We start from the raw sequence: 27,718 nt of genomic DNA, 5'->3' as shown, positions 1-27,718 counted from the left end.
GAAGAGTATTGAAGTTTTCGATGGGAATAAACTATGTTGTGATGCATGGGTACAAGATACCGAAGAAACGTTAAATTTATACAAGGAATGGATTGGTCAACCAATTTTCGGACAAATCATACGCACAGTGAAGAGCAAGTTAAAAGGCGAAGCAAAAGAAGTTCTCATCGTCGCCGGAAATCCGAACACGTGGCCCGAAATAAAAGACGCTATCGTCAAGGCATTCGGTAACAAAAGAGACCTCGCTACACACATGTGCTCCTTATTCTACGCCCGACAAGGAAAAAATTCGATTCGTGAATTTTATAAAAAGTTGAAAAACATTGAAACAGCGATGAAATCGTCGGCTTCCACGATGGAAGAGTATAAAGATTCAATGCCGGCAATAAGTAATTTATTGAATCTCACACTCACGCGGTTCGTCGACGGCCTCGACGGAAATTTGGCAATACACGCGAGAAGCAGCAAGCCGAAATCGCTCGAGGAAGCTCTGGAAGTCACAGAGGAATATTCTAACGCTATCTATCGGCAGCAGCTGAGAGGAACAAAGGACGGATGTTCCAAATCACACGTTTACACCGGCCCGCCGAAGAACAAAAGCGACCGTCCAGCCGGACAATTTGAATCTCGTAAGCAGCACTACTACGACAAGCAGAGTACTCCAACACATCCGCCCCGGTACGCTGATGGTGATGTATCGATGAGGACACGCGTATCAAAAATGGAGGTCAATGCACACAACGAGTGTACCACGTGCAACGATCGTTGCAGCATTACGGATAACCTTGCTGAAAAGAACACAAATAACGACACCAAATTATATGAGGTTAATTTATCTACGATCCCAAGGGACGAAGTAGAAAAAGCAGTCGAAATTAATAACTTTTTACCTTACTTATCCTTGTTTCTTAAAGGTCGTGAACTGAAGGTTTTAATTGACACAGGAGCAAATAAGAACTACATATCGCCTGAACAAGTTGATACGAAAAATTACGAAGCCGAAAATGAAATGGCAGTCAGAAATGTTAGCGGACTGCATACAGTTAAATATTCAACTTATATAGATTTATTCAATGTGAAGAAACCTTTAAAATTCTACTTATTCAAATTTCATGAATTTTTCGACGGGCTCATAGGGTACGAAAGTTTAAGAGAATTAAGCGCTCGTCTAAACATAAAAGAAAATACGATAGAAATTGGTGGACAAGTAATCGAACTAAAAAAAAAGTAAGCAGAAAATAGCATTCATTTGAATGATCAATTTATTAAGATCCCAAGAAAGAGAAATGGCTCGTTTTTAATAGAAGATGAAATTGAATGTAGCAACTTCACAATATTACCAGGATTGTACGTTGCAAGCAATGGAAAAGCAATCGTAGCTATCGAAAAAAAACACAACCTGGTAAAAACGGAAATCAACTTTAACGAAGTAGATATAGGCACAGAATTTGATAGCTTAAACAAAGTTCCTTCCAAAGAAAACTTTGAAGACTATCGTTTAAAATTCGATGAACTAAATGGAGAGGAAAAAGAAGCACTACAGAAAATTATCCAAAATAATAGGGAAATTATCTACTGTGAAAATGACAAACTCACTTTTACTCACAACATAAAACATAAAATCAGGACCACTGATAACATCCCAGTGCATACTAAGTCTTATCGTTACCCGCACGTATATGAAGAAGACGTACAGAAACAAGTAAGGAAAATGCTAGACGACGGAATCGTTAAAGAATCAATTTCGCCATACACCTCTGCGGTGTGGGTAGTTCCAAAAAAAGCAGATAAATCTGGCAAAAAACAATTCCGTCTTGTAATAGACTATAGGAAGTTAAATGAAAAAACGATAAACGACAAGTATCCGATCCCTGAAATCTCAGACATCTTGGATAAATTAGGAAGAACGTCTTATTTTTCAACTATCGATCTAGTAGCGGGATTTCACCAAGTCCAAATGGCTGAAGAAGATTCAGAGAAAACCGCATTCGCTATCACATCAGGGAAATATGAATTTACACGCATGCCATTTGGCTTAAAAAACGCTCCAGCCACCTTTCAACGTGTCATGGACAGTATTCTGAGAGAAGAGCTAGGAAAATGTTGTTTCGTATATATGGACGACATTATTGTATTCTCGAGTTCTCTTCAAGAACATAAACAAGACTTATCAAAAAATTTTAAACGTCTGAAAGATGCTCACCTTAAGATACAATTAAGTAAGTGTAGCTTTTTCCGAAAAGAAGTGGACTTTCTCGGTCATACCGTAACGGAAGAAGGAGTTAAATCTAACAGCTCAAAAATCGACGTAATCAAAAATTGGCCTGTACCTAAGGATGAAAAACAAATAAGACAATTTCTGGGAACTATAGGGTATTATAGGAAATTTATCAAAGATTTCGCAAAATTAGTCAAACCACTGACAACAATGCTAAGGAAGGACTCTGATTTCAAGATAACACCTGCTGTAATCAATTGCTTTGAAAAGTGTAAAAAACTTCTAACCATGGATCCCATTCTTATATACCCTGATTTTTCGAAAGATTTCATTCTGACCACTGATGCGAGCGATTTTGCGATAGGAGCAGTCCTATCGCAGGGAATAATTGGGAAAGATAGACCTGTGGCGTATGCGTCCCGCACGTTAAATAAGATCGAAGAAAAATACTCGACTACTGAAAAAGAGTTACTTGCTATGGTTTGGGGTGTGAAGCATTTTCGACCGTACCTTTATGGCAGGCGTTTCAAACTTGTAACGGATCACCAACCCCTAACGTATTCACTCACTAACTCTAATCAACGAATAGTTCGAGGAAAGTTAGTACTAGAAGAGTACGATTATGACTTAGTTTATAAACCAGGGCGGCAGAACGTTGTTGCAGATGCATTATCAAGGATAAATCTACAAGAACTAAACACTAGTGATCTTGCTACAAATTCAGCCGACACCAGCGATGATTTCTTTATTCCATGCACAGAAAAAGCTATTAATTGCTTCAAAACTCAGATAATATTAAATTTCAACGATACAGAAAGCTTTTCACTTCAAGAAATTTTTCCAAAATACTTTAGATACACCATACAAAAACCCAATTTCGCCGAGCAAGATATACTGAATATCTTCAAAGATAATATGAACCCGAAGGGGATCTCTTGTTTAAAACTGCCGACATCGTTAATACAACTCGTACAAGAAACCTACAAAAAATATTCTATAAACCGAATATTTAATATAGTCATATCTAGCTTACTCTTAGAAGATGTGCAAGACGAAATTGCACAAGATGAAATTATTCGAGAAACGCACGAAACAGGCCATAGAGGTGTAAAAGAAAACCAACTTCAAATTCTTCAATCATATTTTTTCCCAAGATTAGAAACTAAATTAAAAACGCATATTAACTCTTGCAATACATGTAAACAGGCGAAGTACGACAGACACCCACCTAAACTTATAAAAAGAAGCATCTTTGGAATGACACCTTTCGAAAGAGTTCATATAGACATTTTCTTTTTAAAAAAATCTAAATGGCTCACAGTCGTAGATTCGTTTTCAAAATTCGCGAACACCATCCCTATTCAAACAAGAACCATAGTGGATTTGAAAACAGCTGTAACCGAACACATAAGACAATTTGGTCGCCCAAAAACTATTATTTGTGATCAAGAACCATCTTTCACATCCATAGATTTTGTAGGATTTCTAAATAATTTGGGCATCGAAGTTCATTATGCTAGTTGTTCAAGTTCAAACGGAACTGTAGAAAGATTCCATTCTACTCTAATTGAATTGTACAGAACCCTACAGTATAAATACGCTTCATTGGACTTAGAGCAACAAATTAATATAATAACAGACATTTACAACAACACATTCCATTCTGTGACAAAGAAAAACCTCGCGAGGTAATATTTAATTCTCAAAGCACCACTAATACAGAAGAAATAACAGAAAACTTTATGAAGATCCAGAGTGGTATCCAACAGAGTCTTTCCAAGCAAAAAGAGAAATATGAAAGTATGCACAAACACCTATCTAAACCTAAGCAACTTATTCCCAATGATAATCTATACATAAAGTCTTCCCAGAGATTGAATAAGGATAAAAATCCGTATAAATTATCAACAGTCAAAGAAGATCACGATCTGACATTTAAAGATTCGTATAATATCAAAATTCATAAACAAAGGATTAAAAACTGAACTGAAATACGAACGGACGAGGACGTCCTACTTTTAGCCCTGGAGGGGTTATGATTAGTATTAATTATTAATAATAGTATCCGTGAGCTACCCTTGGTACCTCACGTGACTACGCTAGGTTAAGTAGTATTAGTAACCTCGCCTCACTTTGGTAATCGGCAGATGTACCAAACGCGTAGAGGCAGTCGGAGGTCAGCATCCAATGCGTTAAGTTGAATTATAATAAACGAATTCTTATAATTTATATATATATACAGACAACGGTGACTTTTATATATTAGACTAGCTGATTAACCCGATTTCATCCGGGTAGAAATAAATTCCCAACTGAAGAATGTTTGTATTTCAGTATCAGTTGGACCAGGACAACAGATAATAGACGATTATTTAAGAGCACTTCTATCATCACCCCACGATATTTACGGTGTAAAATAGTGTCTTTTTTTAAATCCGTCGCATCTGTCGTAAGGTGGTATCATTTTTTTTTTAGATATTTTCTATCGTTCAGGTGTTTGAAAGTTAGAGGCAGGAAGGAGGCATAAGAATGTTGGACATTTCACACTTGAAAAATTGGCTTTCTTATAATTATGTTTGGTTGAATTGATTAGACCGATTTTGTATGATTGAGAATATTTGTTTCGTAGGAGAGATGAGATTGACCACCCAAACTGTGACCATTCGATTTAGTGACCCCAAATTGTACGAAAATGATACCCATATTGAATTGTTACCATTGTTTAGCAAAGATATAGGATCTTACCCCTTCAGCCAAATGGTTGAAATATTCTCACTTGTTGGCTATATGTTAAAATAGTATGTGGTCCAATTTTTGTAAGAACCCATTGCATAATTAACGAATTATTATTATTTTTCATAATCGTAATTGATGGGTGATAAGAATTAACGCTTTTCATTTGGAGCATTGCTATTATTTTGCTGAAGAGGAGGAGGGTAGAGGGAGTCTGAGGTAAGATTGAACATTAAGAGTAAGACCATTCGTTTTTGAGACCAAAAATAACTCGAAATTAATACCCATATTGCATTTATACCATTTTCTTGGTATGGGGTAGTATGAGAGCCCCCCTTTCCCCTTCTTTTAGAAAGATGAAATTTTAGTTCATGCTATGTTCCTGTGTGAGCAGTATGTGTAGCAATTTTTGTGAAAATCCGTTCAATCATCGTTGAGCTAAAATTATTTTTCATTAATTTTAGAGGGTAGGTGTTGGGGAGGGGTAAGGAGGATTGGGGATACCAACAAACGAAGTTCAGATCATTCAATCCTGGAAAATTAGCTACCTTCCTGCCAAGTTTTGTGTAAATCGGCCCGGTAGATTTTGCGTGATGCGATCACATACATATATATATATATACAGACAACGGTGACTTTTATATATTAGATTCACCTGACAATTTTTTTTCATTTACCCTTAAAATACCTACAAATTTAAATACATATAACTCCCAGAGTCCGCAAATAGTCACAGCCAAGTTTTTCTTAAGAGCTTCTTAGAACCTTCTTAAGATGTTATATTTATGCCCCAATATGGTGTCATTGAGTTCCGTTTAGTTCAAAAAAAGTACTGGCTTATGAAACATTATAAATCAAAAATGTTGTGTGAGTTTTTCATTTCTTTGAAAAAATGGCAGTATGTTTTGATAAAATTTAAGTTTTTTTTATAATTTTATAAGAAAGGCAACATAACTTCCTTTTTAACAATGTATAACAAGTGTGAGAAAACATTTTATAAAAAATCTGAATTAAATATGCAAAATGATGCAAATATTTGAAAGAAAACTTGATTTTTCACACTTTGCGGAACTTTCACGGGCAATATCTCTCACAATTGTGCTTTTAAATCAGTAATATTCTTAAAATTTCTTATTAAACTTTTTTTTCATATGGAAGAAAGATTTTGAAAATTGATTTCATGAAATGTCAAACCAAAAAAAACGGAATCGGAACCTATGTGCCGCCGGTAAACAAACATTCAATTTCATAGACAAAGAAATTATTATTCTTAAAAGAAGGGAACTGTTCACATTATAAAAACATGCTGTATTTGGAGCTGCTGATGTGTGTCTCTACTTTTCATAATTTTCTAATCTCAATATTTGACATTTTCTCTTACGGATAAGCACAGGGAATCTAGTTTAATCGAAAATTAAATTACAAAAGCAGCCAGTTCAACGAATGAATGTTCACAAAACTGTTTTATGCACACGGTATGTGTTTTCTATCTTATATATTATCGATCTATTTTCAACGCCCTTCTTTGTTTGTTGAGAAGATGCAAAACTCGTCCGTTGATGGTATTATTTTGGGTACGAAACGTGTTAAGCAATTGTGCAATTAAGAGTTCAAAGAACAGTAGCTATACCAGCTGAAAGTTTTGGCAATGGTTGGTGGTGGTTAATGAACTATTAACTTATGACTTATAAACAGCTACATGATTCGATTTTGTTCTGGAATCAAGTTGAAGTTCGGTTGTGCTTAACTGAATTAAACTGTGGCATCACCTAAGATTATCGAAAGTTATTGAACATATTTATCACTCAGTGTCTTCGTTCAAGGATATAAAATGTACACCATAAAGCTGATGGTCATGAATATTGATGCAGGGATAGAGCCATATTAGTATTATTACCATAGTTATGATCACGAATCCAACCTGCCACTTAAGTTGAAGGATACGAGACGTGTAAAGTGTAGTGTACTGTGTTTGAACAAATCACATCAGACACTTCCGATTGGAATCCCATGCGTAAGGGCACTGGATAAGGTGCTTTTGCAAATGACCAAACGATAAGCGTTTTACTCTAAGGCGTACGTGTGTGTGTATGTGTGTTGTATTGGTATTTCGAACATGAAACACCAGGACTGAAATCATATAAAACCGGTGCGGGTTGTAGCCTACACTGGTTGAGTATGTTTCCCAGATTGTCAACTCCATGTGCAAAGATACCCATATGAGATGTAATTTATATGATAATGCGAGAAAAGAAGGAAGCTTCCCAAGGGATCACTATTAAATTGCATTAGAACTGTGCAAAATAGGAAAAGGCGTATGTTTCCCTAACACAGCAAAATGAAAAAGCCAATTTTGCTCCAAAGAAAAATATAAGTTATATTATTAATGAATAACGTTTGGTCTTGCACTTGTAGCTTGTAATATGATCCATAAACATCAACAAAAATGCAACTTACGGATAATGTAGGCCCGAATGAATCTACCCACTAGGAAAGATGTATTTGACTGTTTTAGACATCTGGGATTTTGTTGTTTTGTTGGACAATTACAAAGGGCCTAACCATGTGCGTTTGAGGGAAATTTCTTTGCTTTTTGTTTGCACTGTAAATTTGGCGAAGCAAGTAACATCTGGTATAACAAGCAAGTTATGTAGAAATTATGTCCTGTAATGAACCTTTTTGGGAAATGTTTTATTGTCACTTTCATTAATACAGAAAAAAGGCTAGGTATAAGGTTGGCAGCAGGTTTCCGATGTTTTGTTACACAGTCAACGAAAGCAAAACATAGTGCAATAATCAAACAGCAAAAGCTAAGTAATCCCAATCAAATATTTGCGGTCAAGGTGTTTTGGTTGTTGAGGGACCTGTGATATGTTTATACATAAGCTTCCTAAAAACGTGTAAATATGTACAGTAGAGAAAATAACAATGCTGTTGCGAAATATTAATCTAAAAAATTAGATCTAATTGTGTATCTAACATTTTATTCTTTTTTCAATAGTGGGACCTGAACGGTAAATTGAAGAATGGTCGTCAACCGTTCATTATTCCTGGCGGAACCAGTGCTGTATTTTAATAGCATGCGTTCTTTAACTAAGGTCCGACAAAATAAGTAATTTCCATCAATTGCTCCTATTTTATATGTCTACCGCTTGTAGTGATGAAAGATGCAATAATTTCTTTTGATTTGATCAAAAATTGTTCACTCCGTATGAGGAACTTAAGGAACTTGTGTTCTTTTCAACAAAAAAAATTCTTGCTTGTTCTTCCGAGGATATTGAAGATGTGCGATACTAACGCTTTTGCCAAAACGTACATTTCTCCTCATTATGGATTATCAATGCAATGCTTTTCGAGGTCGAGACGAAGGAGAATCGTATTTCAGTGCTCGATATTAAAATATCATGTCATTCGTTTTACTGCCAGGGTCGCACTGATAATTATCAGCATCTGCAGGTATGTCACAATGGCTTTATTTTGTCGGCATTAATAAAAAAAAGCTTAGTAACTCAACCATCAGCGTTCATGAAGATTTGCAGATTGTCTAGCATGATATTGGATTACTCGTTTTAAATTCTCAATAACTTTAGATTGATTGTATTTAACGCAATATATTTCATTTGATTCTGTCGAGAATCTTATAAACGGAGAATTTTTCATGCCAGTGAACATATTCTCATGAGTTCTCGAGGTCTAAATTGTGTCTGTCAACCAAATTCTTTCGATACTAGTCGCCATTACGTTATTTTGTTTGAGGATCTACTTTTTTTCTATTCTTCTGATTTTTCTTCAGGCATTTCTTAGGATTGTCTTGTTTCAGTTTTTCTCAATAATCTGCTGCTTTTAATAATTGACGTTTGTGACAAAAGCCAATGCTGCAACCAATTTGGTTTATCATGCAAAATAGTGCTATTCCTAGTAGCAGCAATGTTAATATTTATTACTCAAAAAACCATTGTACCATAAATACTCGTTCTTTACCGTAACATTGTTACTACACTTATTTCACAGATCATTTGTCGCCAGAAACACGATGCATGGCATTCACTATCTTCTACTGTTAGCAACGCTTTTCACATACTGCAACCATTCAAATATATGTTCCGTGCTGCAGACTTCTTCATTGAATGTACTATGCAGTGTTGCAGGTGTTATAATGATCAATTTTTTTTTCTTTTACCATTCTTTCAAAACACATTTGATGGTGTAGCTATGGTGAATCTTGGACCAGGTAAGATGGCTGGCATGATTCCAAACTAAGCAAAAAATGAATAGTTTTAACATGGACTGCCTCATGGGAATGTCTGAACAGCACCTGCAGTAATCAGAAGAACAGCTTCAATGTTACGAGGTAGTTTACAAAGCTCTTTTTGTGTGTATGGATTCTTAGTATGAAACTGAATACGCTAGGATAGGGTTCCGAAGACCCATTTTCCAAACGTCCGTTGAATATGTAATGATTTTTATACGGTGTCGTTCGTTGCATGTTACCAACGCTTATGCACATTGTGCATTAAATTCATTTACAAATTTTAACGTTTGTAAACTTTCCAGAAAAATCAAGAGGAAGAAGGAGTGAGGGGGAGAAGCGCTATCTTTCCTTCTTTTACTTTAGCTACCACCTCTGCGATATTAAGTGCGGCTATTCGTTACTCGCTCAAAGTTTATTCGCTGGTTCGTACGTGATTTGGTTTGCTCTCCTAGATAGATGTTGGCTATGTTCGTGATGAAATTGGTATATCACACCCCCTTGCACATGTTTTCCGAAGCAAATAAAACGTTCTCATGGCAGTGAGTTGTAGTTTTTTTTTCATTCATTATCACGTTTCAGTAAATAAAATGACTAACTAACCAAACTATGATTTCAGAGTAAGTTTTAATTGAATAAAATTTAAAAAGTCACTTCACCTAGTTATGTGACGCTACAACCGCCGAGCGGTCTTTGCCTGACGATGCCGCACATGGTCGCTCGTCTAACTGATCCTATTCCGTATCTCAGCTTTATTGGCGGCTTCGTCTACGCCATCCTTCCATCTCAATTTAGGCCTACCACGTCTCCTCTGTCTTTGAGGACACCCTAAAAGGACTTTACGGGCTGGGTAGTCCCGTGCCATTCGCATGGCATGGCCAGCTCACCAGAGCCTGGCGAGTCTAATTCGCTGTACGACAGTGAGCTCACCGTACAGCTCGTAGAGCTCGTCATTATATCGGCTTCTCCATTGTCCCTCCTGATATATGGGGCCAAAAATCCTCCTGAGCATCTTCCTCTCGAACACGGCTAAGAGGGTTTCGCCAGATTTAGACAGAGTCGATGTCTCGGAGGCGTATGTGAGCACTGGTACTGTGTATGTCCAGTAAAATCTCAGGTTTGAATGACTTGACAGGTAAAGTTTTAAGAATATGATTTTATGAACTGCAATTAGTTAATTAATTAAATAAATCAATTCTTTGCGACTTGAATAAAACGAAGACCATACTTTGTATAATTTTCCCGTTTGTTAGTAAAAACGTTTAGTCTTAGTTTAGTTACCAGAGATTAGTCTCGTATCTGAAGTATCTTTTTTTACTAGGTGCACTAGAATCCCTCTTCAAGTTGCTGGAACCCAAAACTAATCCATCCTTTTGAATTTCAAATCGAGCACTAAGTGTTTTTGGCGATGAACATCTTAGATGCGAAGCAGCAAAAAGCTGTATAGCTATTATACACTATACAACTCATTGAAAACCTCCAAAGATATCAGATACATTTAGTTAACTTTACCTAGTTTCTTCTTGTGTAAATTCACACTTGCGCGGTGCTCACGAATGCAAAACAATTAGAATCAGTTATCGAAACCTAAAACAATGTTTTGTTGGTTTGATTTGATTATTCTGATATTACGTGACAAAAACAAGAAACTAACTGGCCGTCCACACGGCATCGTAGCGTAGCGATTTTGTTTGTCTGTTGCTAACAACGTGGTTTTTTTTATAGCACAAAACTATCTTTAAAGTACACGAGACAGCTTCTAATCCTGGTAGGAAACGTGTACTTTTTTTTTTCGAGCAAGCTGACAATTTCACATTTTTACGTACATTTCTGTAGCGAATACGAATTTAATCTTATATTTTTTCAATTTGTCAGAGTAAAATTAAATCCTTAAATAATCACTTTTAAGCGGTACATTTTAATGTCCGTTGCGATTCACTGTGTTTAAAAACACTTGAAACTGTGAAAAACTCGACGAGAAAAAAATATCTTTATGAACAAAAGTATAAACCCGCTAGCATGAAAAACTATCAGAGCCAGGGTCAATATTTTTTTCTCCAATCGTGTTTTTTGAAACATTATTAGACTGTATGCTGTAGCTATGAATCAATTGATATATTTTGAATGTCGTTTCTAACCAATATTGGTCATTTGTTCTGAACCCAATAGAGCAACCACCATTCAGTTTCAGAGATATAGTTTCGATGAAGAAATAAAGGGGGAGTCATTAAATGAAGTCTTTCGGTCCAGCAGTTTACCGAGAGTAATGAACCCTTGTTGCTTACTTAACACGAACCTCTCGTCTGGCAAATACGGTTCATTTATTTTAGGAACTACTCAGACATAAATTGATGCTCTTTTTGCTGCCGTTCAAACATAATTTGCACCGTTTGTTCCCCATTTTCATCTTCGTTTTGCTCACCGGCAATTTTTTGTTGAACCCTATCAATTTAGAAATGGACAGCGATTAATTCAAGGTCGTTTGTTATTTGTTCCTAGCATTTGTTGTGACGAGAAGAACGTTTGACTGTATTTGTAAGAATGTATGTGCAGTCTCAAAATAAGTGCAATAACATTACTGCTGAGCATAAATCTTAGCATTTTCACAGAAAGTTGATAAATTCTTAAATTTAGCCTTTGTTTGAATTTAGTCGGGAAAGTTTATTCATTTGTTTTAACCGTTTAAAAAACAAGATGCAAACAACCAAAAAGCCATTTCAAAAATACTTATACGATAAACTAACAGATATGAATGGTCTGCGTAAACACTGGCAGTGATAAATGTACTCGATCGTTTACGTCTACGCGCAACGTAGACAACAGCAACGACGTCGGATTCGTGAAAGTTGGTGGAAAATTTATTCGGAAGACAATATATGAATTTATGATGAAACTATGCTGCAGTAATTTCTGAATCTGAAAACAGAGAGACGTCCATTATGTACACGAGTCTATGTGGCAAATGTTGACCTTAGAAACAGAAGAGATAATGAAGTCAAAAAAACAAACGATGCCTTTTGAACCGTTTATCGAACCCAGCGGATGGGCCACAATTCTGCAAAAGCCACAAAATCAAAGGAGCCTTTATGAACAAATCATTACTTGGCATTGATTGAGCGTACGTTATCTGTTGTTTGTTTGTGTCGTAAAACTAACTGAACGTTAAAGCAATGATGAATGATCTTGAAATAAATTTATTAACTCAGTGACGTACAGTTTTATCGATATTTCAAAGCAGCAAACTATTTCCTTTCTTAAGAATAAAGTGCAAATGAACATATATTTGATAGACAAGCGATAAAAAACGAGAAATAAAACGATACAATCATAAACCTTTTCGCGAATTTGCGAAAACTTTGGTACGGCAGCTCTATAAAATAAATTGTTTCCTGTTTTGATCTAGCTTTTAGTCTGAACTAACGTTGAGCATTATTTGTTGAAAAAACAATATTGAATATATTTTGAATAACTTTTAATTTTAAAAAAATGTTGTAAAACATGTTTCTTAAATGACGGTTAAACTTAAAGAATGTCGAATGTACGCCACATGCTGCATACACACCATATTTCGCCTATGTTTATCTTCTTTTTGGCATAACGACCTATTGGTCATGCCGGCCCGTTAAGGACTTACGAGACTTGTGTCGTGGACAGACAGTCTTCTCGTACAGGAGAGGGTCCGGTCTTTGTTGGGATTGGAAACCACGCCGTCGAGGTGGCGAGCCCTAGCGCTCATGGGTTGATTTTCTAACCGGCGCTACCGCTCGGCTGTCGCGGACCCCCTATGTATATAAACATGTTGTAGCATGCCTATGCTATACGGCTTAAAATCCACCACCATAGAAGTAAAGTGAGCGTGGAAAGCACAATGAACTCGCCGTTTCATAATCAAATGTTTTGAACTAAGTCTCGAAAACAACAAAATCAGGTGACACCGCCTCAAAACAAACAAAACCCATTTCGGTAAAACCTCAACTCAGAAACAACCGCAAAACACCCAAAATTGCAATCTAGGCAAATTGATAGATTGACGCACCCAGCGATACAGCGCAAACAAGTTGGGACACGATCGTGTGCGAGCATTGCACCTAAGTAATATGACCCACGGCAAGCCGGTGCATGAAAAACAGGGAACCAACGGGTTCGGGCATTTGAGCCAAGTTAGCATGACCCACTTCGGGCCGGATGTTATGAAACAGGCAGGGAACGATGCGCGCAAAAACGTTTGCGCGATCGACGTCAATAACCTAACCATGATTAAAAACACCAAAATTATCCAACCAGCATTTATATAATCGATAAACACAAGTTTGTAAACTAGGTCAGTCTCAAACCCAACACTTATCCAACTACCTGTAAACTAGCCTTAAGGAACAGTATAAATAAATCGATACCGAATAGGAAAGATTAGGAAACTATTCGGTGGACACTGATCGGATGTGGTCGTAATGCCCGTCGCGTATCCAGTAACAAAAAATTTCTGAGTTTTCATCTAAGTTCAAGTTGTACACGATGACAAACGCTCCGCTTCGATAAGTCCGCGACCGCGAGCGGTTTCACGCAGTATTCGAAAATACATGGTGACCACGAGTTATGGATACCGTATATCCACCACAATGTGAAATTGCCTGTACAAGTATCTTTTGTATCCTATTCTTATTTTTTTTCATAGTTTAAATTGGTATAAGTCTATTCAGACTCAAACGATATATTTTATTCCAATCTGCCACCTAGAAGATCTCTAATGAATCAAAGTATATTCAATTTTAATAAATTAGAAAAATTACACTGATATTTGCAAGGGAAAAAACAAAAAGTGACTCAGCTTAAGCTAAACACTATTGTAATGCTAGTTTTCTCGCTTAGCAGGTGAACTGTAGATACTCGTTTTCAATAAAAGCTATTTATTGATAAAAAAATGTATCAAAAAAAATCGAACTTTGATTCTTTTTAGAGTCCTCTCTTTCTGAGGAGACCTTCAGCACTAGTTTTACACCATTCGTGGGTCATCATGAAAATCATTAGTGTAACACCAATCAATAATTTTGATTGTCGGATAACAAGTTTCAATTCGTTTTGAGTTTATCTAGTTTAAATTTAATCTACCAAGCCGATACCATTTCATAAAAATTTCGTTTCATCTTTACAGTCACTTTTATTAGCCCAACTATTCAAATTGGCACTGGAAGGAAACTGTCCTTTCCCAAGAAATAATATAGCAACCATTTCAGCTTTTGCCTTAGTCCGATTTTGTAAAAACTATGTTAAATAAGAAAAGACAATGTTCAGATTGGTCGTTTTCACAGACTTAGTAGATTTATGAAGATAAGTTTACTATTACGTTTCTCGGTGCCTATTAGGCCTCCTTTCGGAATGGCAATTGCATTACTAATTTCTCACATCATGCAAGCACTTCAAGACCGAAGGCAGGAAGATAAGTTTGATTTACTGGTCGTATGGCCATACTTATTAGCTGAATATTTAACGGGTCACTGGAGTACCATAAAATGAAGATCGTCGATTGGGAGCAGTTCCTTGAGTGAATTCATCATGCGTTCAGTTGTCTACTATATTGCCTAGGGGATTCTTCAGCAATGACGCTAAATTTAACAGGCGTAGCGTTAATTTATTTGCCCATAATGTATGCCTTTACGTAACATAGATCAGAGCAACCTTCTATATTCGCCTATTTGATGATTGTTTTATTCTGCGCTGTAAACATTTCATGGAAGTGATATATTCAGTTTAACCGTTTCGTCGTCGTTGGTCGTATAATAAAGGGATAATTTTTCTTTGAAAATGTAGCAGAACCACGTGATGAACATACTTTATAAATACATTTATGTAATCGTCCTTAACCGTCCTTATAAAAAAAACACACGCTGTCCGTCGTTTTACATTCACCGTCAATAGGTTTAAATCATGCGGTTTTCTTGTCTCATCCTGTGTACAAATATGGAGTGCGTATAAAAAAACCAACAACCACCACTGGACGGCTTACGACTGGACAAATATTTGACTTCCAAAACATAGTTCTAGTGAAAACTTAAAACTCGAATAGTTAAGGTATGTTCCATGCTTCTTATCGGTTCTTTTGGCTTTTGGCTAACAACAAACCAATAAATACCAAGCTTGAGTTGTAATTGTTTTTACTGCTCAACGATTAGATAATACCATATGCTTTTATTTGTGTTTTCATTTTCTGCTGCTCTTAATTTGTAAAATTACATAGGGCATAGACTAAATATAAACATTCATATCTGATTTTTTCTAACCCACCCAAATATTTTATTGAGAAAGCAAAACATGACACTTTACACGCCATGTAGGTTTATTTCGTTACAAAAACAGCCGCTTTCGAGATATCTATTTCTACATTTGCTCCTCTTTGTATTCCTTAAAAAAAATTGGTCAGAAACGCTCTGCTTAAGAAAAATTTAACAAATGAGGTGTGAAAAGGGCTGTAGATTGTGAAAAATATCACTGACCTCAGGTGTGCGCTTTTCAGGGCGTCTTTTTTATGATTCACTTAGAAATAAGGAGACGTTGTTCGTTCGTTGTTCCACATGAGAAAAGTCAACCTTTGAATATCTCTTTTCCATCCTGAAGGCAGCAAGAAGGTCACTTGCACGAGCAGGCAAGTGATTTCAATAAGCATATCATCATGCTGTATGGCTGATGCACATTGTTCGGCATCCATGCATTTCTTAAGCAACTGTAGTGATTTGATCACTCGGATAGAAAAAACGCGAAACCGAAAACTTTTACTTTAAAAACATCGATGTTTATTCCAGCTTTTAAGCTTGCTATAAATAATTTCAAATCTCTTTAATTGTTTAATATTTCTTTAAATGCATAACTATTTGTTGTTTATTAGTTTTGAATATATGAAAAAAACTGTTGATCATACTCATTGCGTTGCGTAAGCCGATATTTTTCGACCATTTTCGGCTGCTGGAACACCGCTGCATCTATTCTAGGTTTTTTGAAGCGTGACTAGCAGTAAACCTGTATGAAATAGAACTCACTAGGGGTCGTAAGCCACCAACGTGGTTTTAGCAAAATGGTGTGCACATATATGAGTCGATTTCGTATTTATTCACCAGAGACCAAATATGCGAGCCGCAAGACCACATGGTGTGTGCCGTGATACTGTCGTGAAATAAACCATCGTGGTGCGACGAAAATTTCCAGTTTGATGAACTGAAAAGAGCATTTGTAGTTTAGTGCCAAATATTAACGCTCCTCCAGACAGCGCATCATTTGAAAATTTTCTTATTTTGTGTGTGATGAACATGTGACCATGGTGAACATGCACGGGGCAGTAAAAAAATCGGAAAAGTATATTTAAAACAAACTTGAGCCTATATTGGTAAAGCTTTTACAATAATTTTGAGTGAATTTATCGTTACCTAGCTTAGAGTACAAATTAGAAAATTCAAGGCATTTGTTTTCGTAATTTCTTTTATTTTGACAATGCCTAGTATTCACCTGATAAAATGATTCATATGATTTTGTGAACCTTATATAGCAAACACTTAACATACCTTAGCATGTTCACCAACCTTACTGATTTTTTGATACATTACAATCTTCATGTCAATCAAAAATACAAATATGGAGCTACATGTTTATAATTGTGTCTCTATTTCATATGCTGGGCAGATTTTATCAGGGGTTTTGTTATTAGCGTAGTCATTGATTCTGACACAGTCACTGATATTTTTTATCCAGTTGTTTGTTCGGTTATCGAAGACAGTTTGTTGTTTATAGTAGCGGTTAATTGCGATCTGTTGATGGTAGAATCCACTATATTTGAATTTACTCCCCTTTCCCCATCCCCCCAGCTCCCTGTCTCCCTGCCTGTTCCTCTACAACGTGTTAAATTGCACAAACAAATAAAATATATACTCACACGCAATCAAAACTAGATAGCAAACTATTGATCTAAAGCTTTCTCTCCAGTTGGGGTCAATTGTTGGGAATGATATTGAGAAGGAAAATTACCTAAACTCAATTATAATAAATATATTAACTCTGTAACTAAGTTCTCGCTGTTTTTTTTATGAAAATGTTTATTTATTTAACCCTTTCACAACCAAGGGAAATATTTTTCCCATCTACAACACTCGTTACTGTTTGGTCAACTATTAACAAAACGATAATTTTGAAACGAAACATCAAAGAAAACATTATGTCAAAGGCCTCAAATGTCTTTCTGAACGAATAAACAAAAAAGAACTATTAAAATTAATTGCCCAAAAACCAAACCATTGGTGCGTTCAACCAACAACAAAAACATAGTATTTGGCAAGTTGATGAATTTAGTATTTTTTTCATAGAAATGGCTAAGATCTTTTTCTTAGAATGTTTATCATGTAATTTATAGTGAAAAGCAAACAAAAGAAATTCCGATATCATAACTATACTGGTTATTTATTTACTTTTATGGTTTATAGGGTAAAATATTTCCCATGAAATTATAAAAAACTTACACATACTGCTTGGTTTTTTTGGTGATATTCTCTTATTTTACACCCCAAATAGCCAAAATATTATGTTGTATTGCCAATTTTAGGCTTGAATAGCTTACGGTGAAAGGGTTAAAAAGTAACGGTAAAAGATTACGCATTCAAAGTATTGGCCATTGCTTACCACTTCTTTTGGCCATCTTTTGGGCAGAGCTTGAATGCCGTCCCAATAGAACTGTTGCTCCTTGGACGCTATCCATATATCGGAATGATGTGGATCGGAATTCTTGTTCACTCAGATCATGTGCCATGGACCGGAACCGGTGAAAATCTGATGGAGCAAGGTGTGGTGAATACAGTGGGTAGTTTAGAACATCCCATTTCAGCGTTTTTCTTTTAACAATCGACTTAATGTCCGATAACGTGCTCCAGTGACGGTTTCGTTGGGTTGTAGGGGCTCGTTATAACTAACGCCCAACTGATTCCATCAAACGCAATGCAAAACCTTTGCAGCGTGGATGTTGGGCTTTGCTTTTGATGTTGATATAAAGCCGGGTGGTCCCAACGTTTTTTAAGCATTGGGTTGCTGTATTGTATCCACTTTACATACGCTGCCGCTACGCGATGTAGAAAGTTCTTTCTATTGTGCCGCTGCAGCACTTGATCGAAAGCATGCAAGCGACGCTAATCGTTTCTGGGCATCAAATCGTAAGGGATCCACTTTGCTTGATTTTGGACCATTCCCAATCCCCATTTCCTTAAATTCCCAAAGCAAGAGCGACCGACATAACATCGTCTCCGTAAACTTGTTCTCAAAACGCTGCAGCAGCTGTTTTCTTCGAATTGAAGTAGAAAAGTAGCACCTCCCGCAAATGGTGATAATTCAGCTCGATAATCGACATTTTCCAGATAAAAAAAAACTATATTATGCAACAATTCATACTATATTATGCAACAATCACCAGTAGTGTGTTTCTTTGGATGGTGGCTTGTACACTATGCTTCTTTCTTGATGTCTCGATTGCTTCTGTAGATGTTTTTCTGATTATTCATTATAGGAGTCCTGCAGCCTGATCCGAGTAGTAGCTCCAGACCATAGCATACGCACTGTACCGACAGGTGGGCAGCTAAAATCATAAGTAATTCCGGTAGGTAGTTCTGGAGCCGCCGCACATATTTCATACCTTGACTTCATCACTGAATGGTACATTACGCCTATGGTCCGTACCCCAATGGCCCCGGAATCCATTAGCCAACGAGGTATGTTGTGATCAGTGGTGAACAACTGCAGTTCCGTCCTATCCCAAGCAGCCAAGGTATATGGTACCCATCTATCATCAGTGCATTATTCTGAAGACTTGGCTTTCGTCAACCATATACAGTCTCAATCTTTTGATTTACGTAATAAAAATCGTCATAGAACATTCTACCTAGCGCTTAAAGAAACTTAAATTCTTTATTTTTGTTTCTTCGTGTTCTTTTCAAAGAATACGGATCTTCTTATAGACAACGTATTGGATGTGTGCTGTATATGTATTTGATTTCTGAATGATTTAGAAATTTTTTTTTATAAAATGTTTTACCTAATGAGCCATGAAATATATGTTTGCAATGAGCGTTTGCATGGACGCAAACCAGTAGATTAGAGCTACTTAACATGCCACACCATTGAGGTTTTATTTCTAACATTTCTGTTTGGTTCTGTTGAGGGTATCTTTAAGGAATGCAATGAAATTGTTTTTCAAGTAATGAAATAACATTTCCATAGCGATAGTACGTAAAATGTTTGTAGTTTTACACATTATTTAACTTTTATTATCAGCTGCGTTCCAATGTAATATACAGGACTACACGTATCATCATAAAGCATTGCGTATTTCACTTTAAGCAGGCGTCTTTATGCCTGGTAAGGTACTCCACGGTGGGATGATTACGTTTGGAATTGGGCTTACGGTGATGATATCTACTTGACAGTTCCGAATTCATTTGCCTTTCATCAAGCTGTTTATAATATGTTTGGATAGGGGAAATTAGGTTAAAACGAAACCGCGTTACACGAACGCAACACTTGCAAAAAAAAAAAAAACGTAAAAAAACACAATCGATAGAAAAGGAAAATCTTTGCCCAAGCTTTGATTAATTGATGATAAAGCAAAATAATAAGAACTAACTGTAAACACACTCCTCAAAGCTACGAACTGACTACATTTGTTGGATCGACCAACCCTGATTAATAAAGAATGACCCTATCGAAGAACTTGCTACGGGAAGTTCGATTTATTATTATGTTGAATAATAAATTTCACATTTCAAACTCACTTGGAATGTCTAAATGACTTCAAATCAAAGAACACACGATTAATTAAATTTAATGTCAATACTTCGGGTTGAATACCAACTACAAATATTTTAAAACCCCTTTTAAAATTATTAGTTTTTGAAATATTGTCAATTGCTGAACAAAAAACCAAAGTGGTGCTAATTTTATTTCCTCCCTGTTTTCATGAATTATTTTGTTTTAACGTTATAAGCCCACATTAATACGATCGTAATTCACTGGAAAGTTGTGAAACTGATTTTCATAACGTACCAAACTCGAAAAAGCTCCATTTTTAACGAAATATAAAAAAAAATCATAAAAAACAGGGTGGTGCTATTCTTGTTTCCTTCAGTGTATGTAGCTGAATTTTAATCCATAACATCTATTTAAAATCATGTCATGTTCCTCGTTCTTCTCCTCCTTTCCAAATTATTGAAAGTATATAAATTAAATTTCTTCAAAGTCTACAACAATTGGAAATTACCGTCTTCTGAATACTACTTGAACCGGAGGAGAAACCGAGGTGGGCGCATGAAAATATTGCATGTCTCGTCGCGAACAGCTTCCATTCGTGTGGTTCAAATCAAATTCGTTCGGGCGATCAACCAGGTCTTCCTTTATTGCCTCTTATTTGAACGTTATAGAAGTTCGCACCTATGAACACCTTCATCCGAAACCATTCGTATAGTGCGATAATTTTTTCCCTTTCTACGCATTCAAATACCACCAACACAGGCATCAGACGGCTGCATCAACGGGCAGTATATTCTGCAAAAGGCATCACATACCATCAACTGTTTGCGTGCTCTATGTGATCCGCGATTCTGGCTGGCCCGTGACAAATTAAATTCATTGGATGAATGGGAAGAGGAAACGGCTCAGACAAGGATTTTGGATGAAAAAATCTGCGTCGAAATTAGAAAAGAACCTCAAAAATTCTATCAATCTCGTAGCGAAACGAAACCGTTCTTTTTCGCTGGATCCCAAACGAATGCAATTGTTTTTACCCGTTGTTTTTATTATTGTCTCGCTTCATAGCATTTATTTCAGCTGTATTTTGACTCGGGACTTTGATTTTTTTACTGTGCCACGTAGAACCACAAGCATTGAAATAAAGCCTACCCAATGTTCTGGTCAGAAGCGTTAATTGTTGCCAGCGGTTGTGTTGAGGTGACGTTTCGTCAGGCGTCTTTATTGTCGTCCCTTTATTAATTTTGTTTTACGTCATCAATTCAGTAGTTTTGAAAGCATTTCACCAAATATATTAAAGCTTTTCTATAAGCATGTTGGTCATTCCATTTTCTTTGCAATTCTTCAACCAATAAATGAGAATTAACTTCTCATCCACCGATTTTGCATAGGAAATCAATCCCATAGTCCAATGATTCAATAAGGTCTTAATAGTTTCGTCTTCTAATTTGAATACTTTTGATAAAACCTGGTAACAATAATATTGTGATGATAAAAATTAAATTAAAAATTGAAATAAAAACAAACTTCAAAACAATATGCGCTTGAAATATGTCTCCTTCATGCATGTGTTTCTTATCAGTTCTAGCATGATTGTATCCTTACAGTTGCAAACGGTTCAGCCTTCATTTGCTCTTTATTGGACATTTTATCCGCCACGAGGCTTTACCGTTAAACGTAATCTTCTTCTTGGCGTAACGATCTTGTTGGTCCTGCCTGCCCGTTAAGGACTGTGGTCTCCGTTTTCGGGTGGGATTGCGGACCCGTAATTTTGCCAGTGATTACGCTAACCTGCCCCTGATGTACTAGTTGCACCATGTTTCTAATGACACCAACTGTTTTTTCGAGGTGTTTGATTGTTTTGATTAACAAAGCCGTTCAATTTGGCACGTGTCATATTAAACTTTTGTTTATGGCTATTTTCAGTGGCTATTCAATGTATTTTATGTAACGCCGTTTTAATCAGCATAGTCACTAAGTCAACCTAATTACACCGTAAAAAAATCTCAACAAAAGTAAAGACAGAATAAGTAACACTGATTGTATATGTTGCGAAAACTGTATGTTTCTGGCATTAAAAACAGTTGCATATATCCTGTAGTGTATTAACATTTCCACGTATATCGCTACTTAGAAGTACATATATCCGGCTCGCTTATGATGAACATGACAAAGATAAATACGATGTTTGCGTTTGGTGGTGTTGTTTGTTTTTGAACGTTCCGCAGAGCACACGGGTTAACCCAACTCCCGCCTCACAACTCATTTGATGCACGGAAACTTAATTGTTGCACACTTTTTTTTTATGTGGCACGACATCCCCTAGTGGGACAAGGCCTCTCTCCGAAGAGAGTTTGTGTGACCGAAAGACGGTATATTATAGATCGGTGGTCAGCCGTTCGTAATACCGGAGGGTGCCACACTCGAGATTCGATCCCACACCTGTGGTGTGGTGTTTCCTCGCGCTACCGCTGCGCCATGGGCACCCCCTGTGTTGCACACTTACCTAACATTTTTCTCTTAAATTTTTTTCTCTAATGAGAAGCAAAATATTTAGTGACTAACCACTGAAAAACAAAACATATGCTTTAATTTTATGTAATGTAGCAACAACTTGTGCAATGGACCTCATTCCTATGCTTTCAATCAATTCAATCCACTGCCAGAAGGTAAAGATCGATACAGGAAGTTTGGAATCAGTCATATTTTCAAACGCAGATTGATCAATTTTAATCAAAGGCGTAGTATAGGACATGATCGGTAAAAGATGAAAGAAAAGGAAAAGTTAAAGTACCAATATTTTTTGTTTCTGGCTTGTTTGATTGCGAAATATTTACATTATTATCTACATGAGTGGTACGTTTTTTCATTCTTCTAACCTGACGTAACGTAAAAATCGGATCATCCTCCGTTATCTGTAAGCATTAAAAAGAGGAAGAAAAATGGTTGCTTAGTCAAGTTTGAACCAGCGCGAAAAGTAGGGGGGAGATCATACAAAGCAAATCTAGGACAAACGAAAGTGAGAAACCTCTTCCGCTGTTGCTTTATTATTCATCAAAACAAAGAAAATATCTCATACGCCTTGTTTCATCACTTTAATAACTTCATAACAACCAAACAGCTGGAGTTGTAGGAGTATTTTCAGGGTAATGGGCTAACTGCTATGTTTCCCAGTGAAAGATTTTCCGGAAACAATCAAACCCGTTGAACAGAGCAATGTTACAAAATACATAGTGTGTTCACATGGTGTGTATAAACTTAATGCCTCATTAAACAACTTTAACTACAAACTCGTTTCGAATCCGCCAACCACTATCACCGGTAAACCTCTTTATTCCATGTTTCGTAATTTGGTTCAGGGGTTAATTCCAGCTGAATAAAACCGAATCAAAACCTCCACCCACGCCGGTGGAGTTTTCTTCTCACCGCAGAATAACCACCAGTTGATGTGAAAAAGTCCTACCATTTTGAGGTCAAAGTAAGCGTCACTGAGGCGTATCAAAATAAAGTATTATGTGTTGAAAGGTTTTTAGCATTCAGTTTGTTTTGGGATTGTTTAGTTTGCGGATCATTTACGTTTACTAGTTGTTAACTTTGTAAGGTGGGATCAAGTTATCAATGCATGCTTATTTATAACGAATGATGCCTTACTATTGCGTTATAGATTTAAATTCAAAACTCTTTAGTTAGTTCCTGTGGATACATTAGATCACTTTCATTCGTGCAACAGTGTATTTAACCGTTTACAGTATGTCTAATAGCGATTTCAGAATGAAACATGCACCACACAATCACGAATTTCTTCATAATCGAAACAATTCATATGGTAATGGCTTAATTTTAAGATGTTTTCAAACCAATCTCAGCCCAACCAATCAGACATTCTGTATAGATCATAAGATGATGAAAATAAGAAGTAGGAGATTTAATAGATTCCATTAGAGAATATTTACCTTGCGAAGACCTATTGTACTTCAACAGACAAATCAAATCAAAATTTAAACTGTTAAAAAACATTCCTTTTCATATTCAATATAACATAACAATTCCAAAATATGCACATTAAAACATATAGCAAAAGATTTAAAAATACAACAAGCAAGTCTTTACGAGGGACGCCTGAAAAAATAACACTTGTCTGAATTTGCAAACAATTTTAGGCTATTTAAAATTAGTAAGTATGATTTTCGCTCATCACATCTTCTTCGTCTATCCTTCTACGAAGCATGTATAAAATACGAGCCTAAAAATCGGTCACCGTGCAGCGCAATGATAAAAAAGTGCAAATAGTTATAATTTTGCCTGAAAGACACTTGCGTAATGCTGGACAGAGGCGATTTCTAAGAATTGCTGCGATTAAAGTGTTGTGGAAGGTAATTTAGGCACGTGGAATCATTTTCTGTTAATAATAGATCTGTTGATTCTGTTGATTCTGTTGATAAAAAATAATTTGAAATAGGTCATCTTACAATAAACGTAGAGGAACCGATGTTTAAGACAAGAAAACCGTGTTCGAATAAAAGTTAGTTAAGCTTTTCATCATTACTGTTAAAATTAAGCTTATGGAAAGTATGAACAAAACATGTTTAAACAACTGAAATTTAGACATTAAAAGAAATCAGACAACAATTCGACAAAAAATACCATTTGCGAGGATTAGCGCTTCGTACCAGACCGTTGCCTGTCACGCTTGTGGTTCTGCGTGGCACAGTCAAGTCAAATTATGTTGTTTAAAAAGCAGTTTAAATAAATACTGCGAAGGGACACAATAACAAAGGTAAAAGTAATAACAATTTCATCCTTAACAACCTAGCAATTTATGGATGTTTTTGTTTTGCCATATGATTGTTGCATTTTTTACGTTCCTTTTATTTCTTTTGGATTTTAAGACCCAAAATACTCGTCTGGTCTGCTTCCTCTTCCCTTTCGTTAAACGAATTTAATTTGTCACGAGCCAGTCTTAACCCCCGATCACGTAGAGCGCGCGAGCAGTATACCACCAACTCTGATGCCCTTCAAAAATGACCCACCCGTTAATGAAGCCGGCTTTTGCTTGTGGTGATGAATGCGTTGAAAATGGAAAACTCATCGCTCGGCACTAGCGAAGACGAATGAAGCTGTTCATAGGTGCGAACATCTATAACGCTGAAAAAACGAGTAAAATCAAAGGAAGGCACAATTGTTCACCCGAATGGACTCAATTTGAGTCGCTTGAATGGAAACTGTCCGTGATGAGACATGAAATATTTCCATGCGGTCACTTTTCATCTTTTTTCGAGGTGCATTGCTGCTCACTCTCACAGGACGAGCTTTAAAGTGACGTAAAATGGCTAGCCAAATGAAACCATAATCTGCAATTTACTCTGTATTACACTTTAAAAACTACCATTCGTAACAGAGATAAACGAGGAAAGGTGGCGTTGGTTGATTAAACGTATAAAACGCAGGACAGGTTAAAGCTGCTTCGAAAAAAAAAACACATCTCAAATTTGGTTGGAGGTGGAGTGAAAAAAACATAAAATTTATGAATTGCCATTAACATCAAAATAACTTTTGTGTATTCAGGTGTATGTGGAAGATCCTGCGTTGATTAAGAACAACATCACTTTACTGAAATAAACTGGCAGAACTCATTGGTACTACCATGGTAAACTTTGGATGACAGGGCATATTATTGAATTGATAGCACGAATATTTCTGCGATGACGATTGGGCGATTCATGCTTTTCAGGGATTAAATAAGTGTTAGGTTTTATTTGTCGTTCCATAAATTTAAAAACATCTTTGCAACAGTCGCTTAAGCTCGTAAAATATTTCTAAAGGAAATGCTCAATTCGGATAACTGGTGCTTGTGGATATTTGAGTTAAATTATATGTGAAGCACTCAGTTTAAAACAACGAACAATCGAACATATTTTGAATAGAAATGAGAAAAGAGTACAGATGACATACAAGTACAAAAAATAAAAATAGTATAGTCCATAACTGATTTCCATGCTGGAGAAAAGTTAATAAACAGCAAACTAAAACAAAACCGTTCCATGTTACCTTACAGTTTTGAATCATTTACGTTCTAGGGAAATATTTCTCTCTTTCTTTCTCTCTCTCTCTCTCTCTCTCTCTCTCTCTCTCTCTCTCTCTCTCTCTCTCTATCTCTCTCTCTCTTTCTCTCTCTCTCTCTTTCTCTCTCTCTCTCTTTCTCTCTCTCTCTCTCAATTTCTTTCTCTCTCTCTCTAGAATGATACTAGATATATTAATAAAACTGAGATACTTATTTTCAACTAAGCGAATAAAAGCAAATCCGATACTGCCTGATTTTAGTTCCCCATGAGCGCAAACCTTTCACCGTGGTGTACTGCATCCGGAACCAAACATACACACTGTTTCAAGCAAGCAAAACGCGTTGTAAGTTAAATTTAATTATAGTAATGTATGAAAAATGTGTAATGAAACCTACAATAACCAGGAATTCGTGCTCTTGAATCTGACCAGAAAACTTGTGGTGTTTGCTTTCCTCGGCCCAAGTGAGATACATAGTTACCACTTCCGATTCATTTAAAATTTTAAGCATGGTTGAAGCTTCAACAACATCGCTTGATGCAGTGTTCAAAATATGGACGTGGGTGGCATAATGATTAAAAATAAAAAATGAATCATACGTCAACATTTTCTTTACTTTGTATCTACAGTACCCGTACTCCACATCAAACACGATCATGGTACGACGAAGAGTAATGATTGGTATCTTAACAATATAGCATTCGGTAAAATTCTGGCACTCAGCTCTGAAACTGAAATTAATCTGATCCATGGTTTTAGTGAGAGTCTGAACGGTACTATGCAACACATTCTATAATCGGCACGTGAATAGAGTGGAAATTTGTTGAACTGCGTTGTGTGCTGTCCAATTTTGATGTTTTTTTGCAATTTTACCTTTACTTGACCGAGTTTGTTTTCCTGTTTCATTAGATTTGTTCGTTTCGCTGTTTCCAGCGACTCGGCTAACGCTGGATGTCAACATCAATGTTTCGGTAGACAAACTTTTCCGCGTCGCTACACATTAGGTAGGGAGGGAAATGTGGAAATGTAGAGTGTTGAAGGTCCTCCTGGAGGATGAAGATATTTCACAAAAGTGTCATGATTTTTCACTTCATCAACTTTAACAAATAGGATTCTTACGGTTGTTTAGTCAAGGCATTTATTCTAAGGCGGTACCGCTATTACATCCGTTGAGAATGTGAACGGAGCTTCGCCTTATGATTTGTGGTCCCATTTGAATACTTGTGACTTGATCGTTTTCAAGGAATGAATAACAAGGCCACCAATTATTTTCTAATTTTGCCTAAAATGATAATGGGACATAAAGGTAAGAAGGAAAGGACAGGGATAGACAGCATGGTTGATTAGTAATGTAGTTCAATAAGGATTTCAGTTAGGTAGTCGGAAGGTACTCGATAAGATCGTGTAAAGCAAAGCAGATACTGGTCATTTCATTTTTCCTGGAATCTTTATTGCTATTTTCATCTTGTAATAAAGTCCATCCCAAGCGGCAAAGAAACTTTCAGCAATGTCCACGTCACTGTCATTTTGGCGTTGCCACCGATCGCTAAAAATATTTTATCATGTCAGACTATAATGTTACCTGCGCTATCCCTGATCAAAATGAATGTTCAATAAAAAAAAAATTATTTCTTTGAACAGTTTAGATCCTGATGAGTTCCAGGGCTGTTGTGGGCAACCTGTAATGCTTGATGTCA

The sequence above is a fragment of the Anopheles coustani genome, chromosome 2, assembly GCF_943734705.1.
Source record: "Anopheles coustani chromosome 2, idAnoCousDA_361_x.2, whole genome shotgun sequence".
Classification (NCBI taxonomy): domain Eukaryota; kingdom Metazoa; phylum Arthropoda; class Insecta; order Diptera; family Culicidae; genus Anopheles; species Anopheles coustani.
This window is presented reverse-complemented; position numbering follows the sequence as displayed.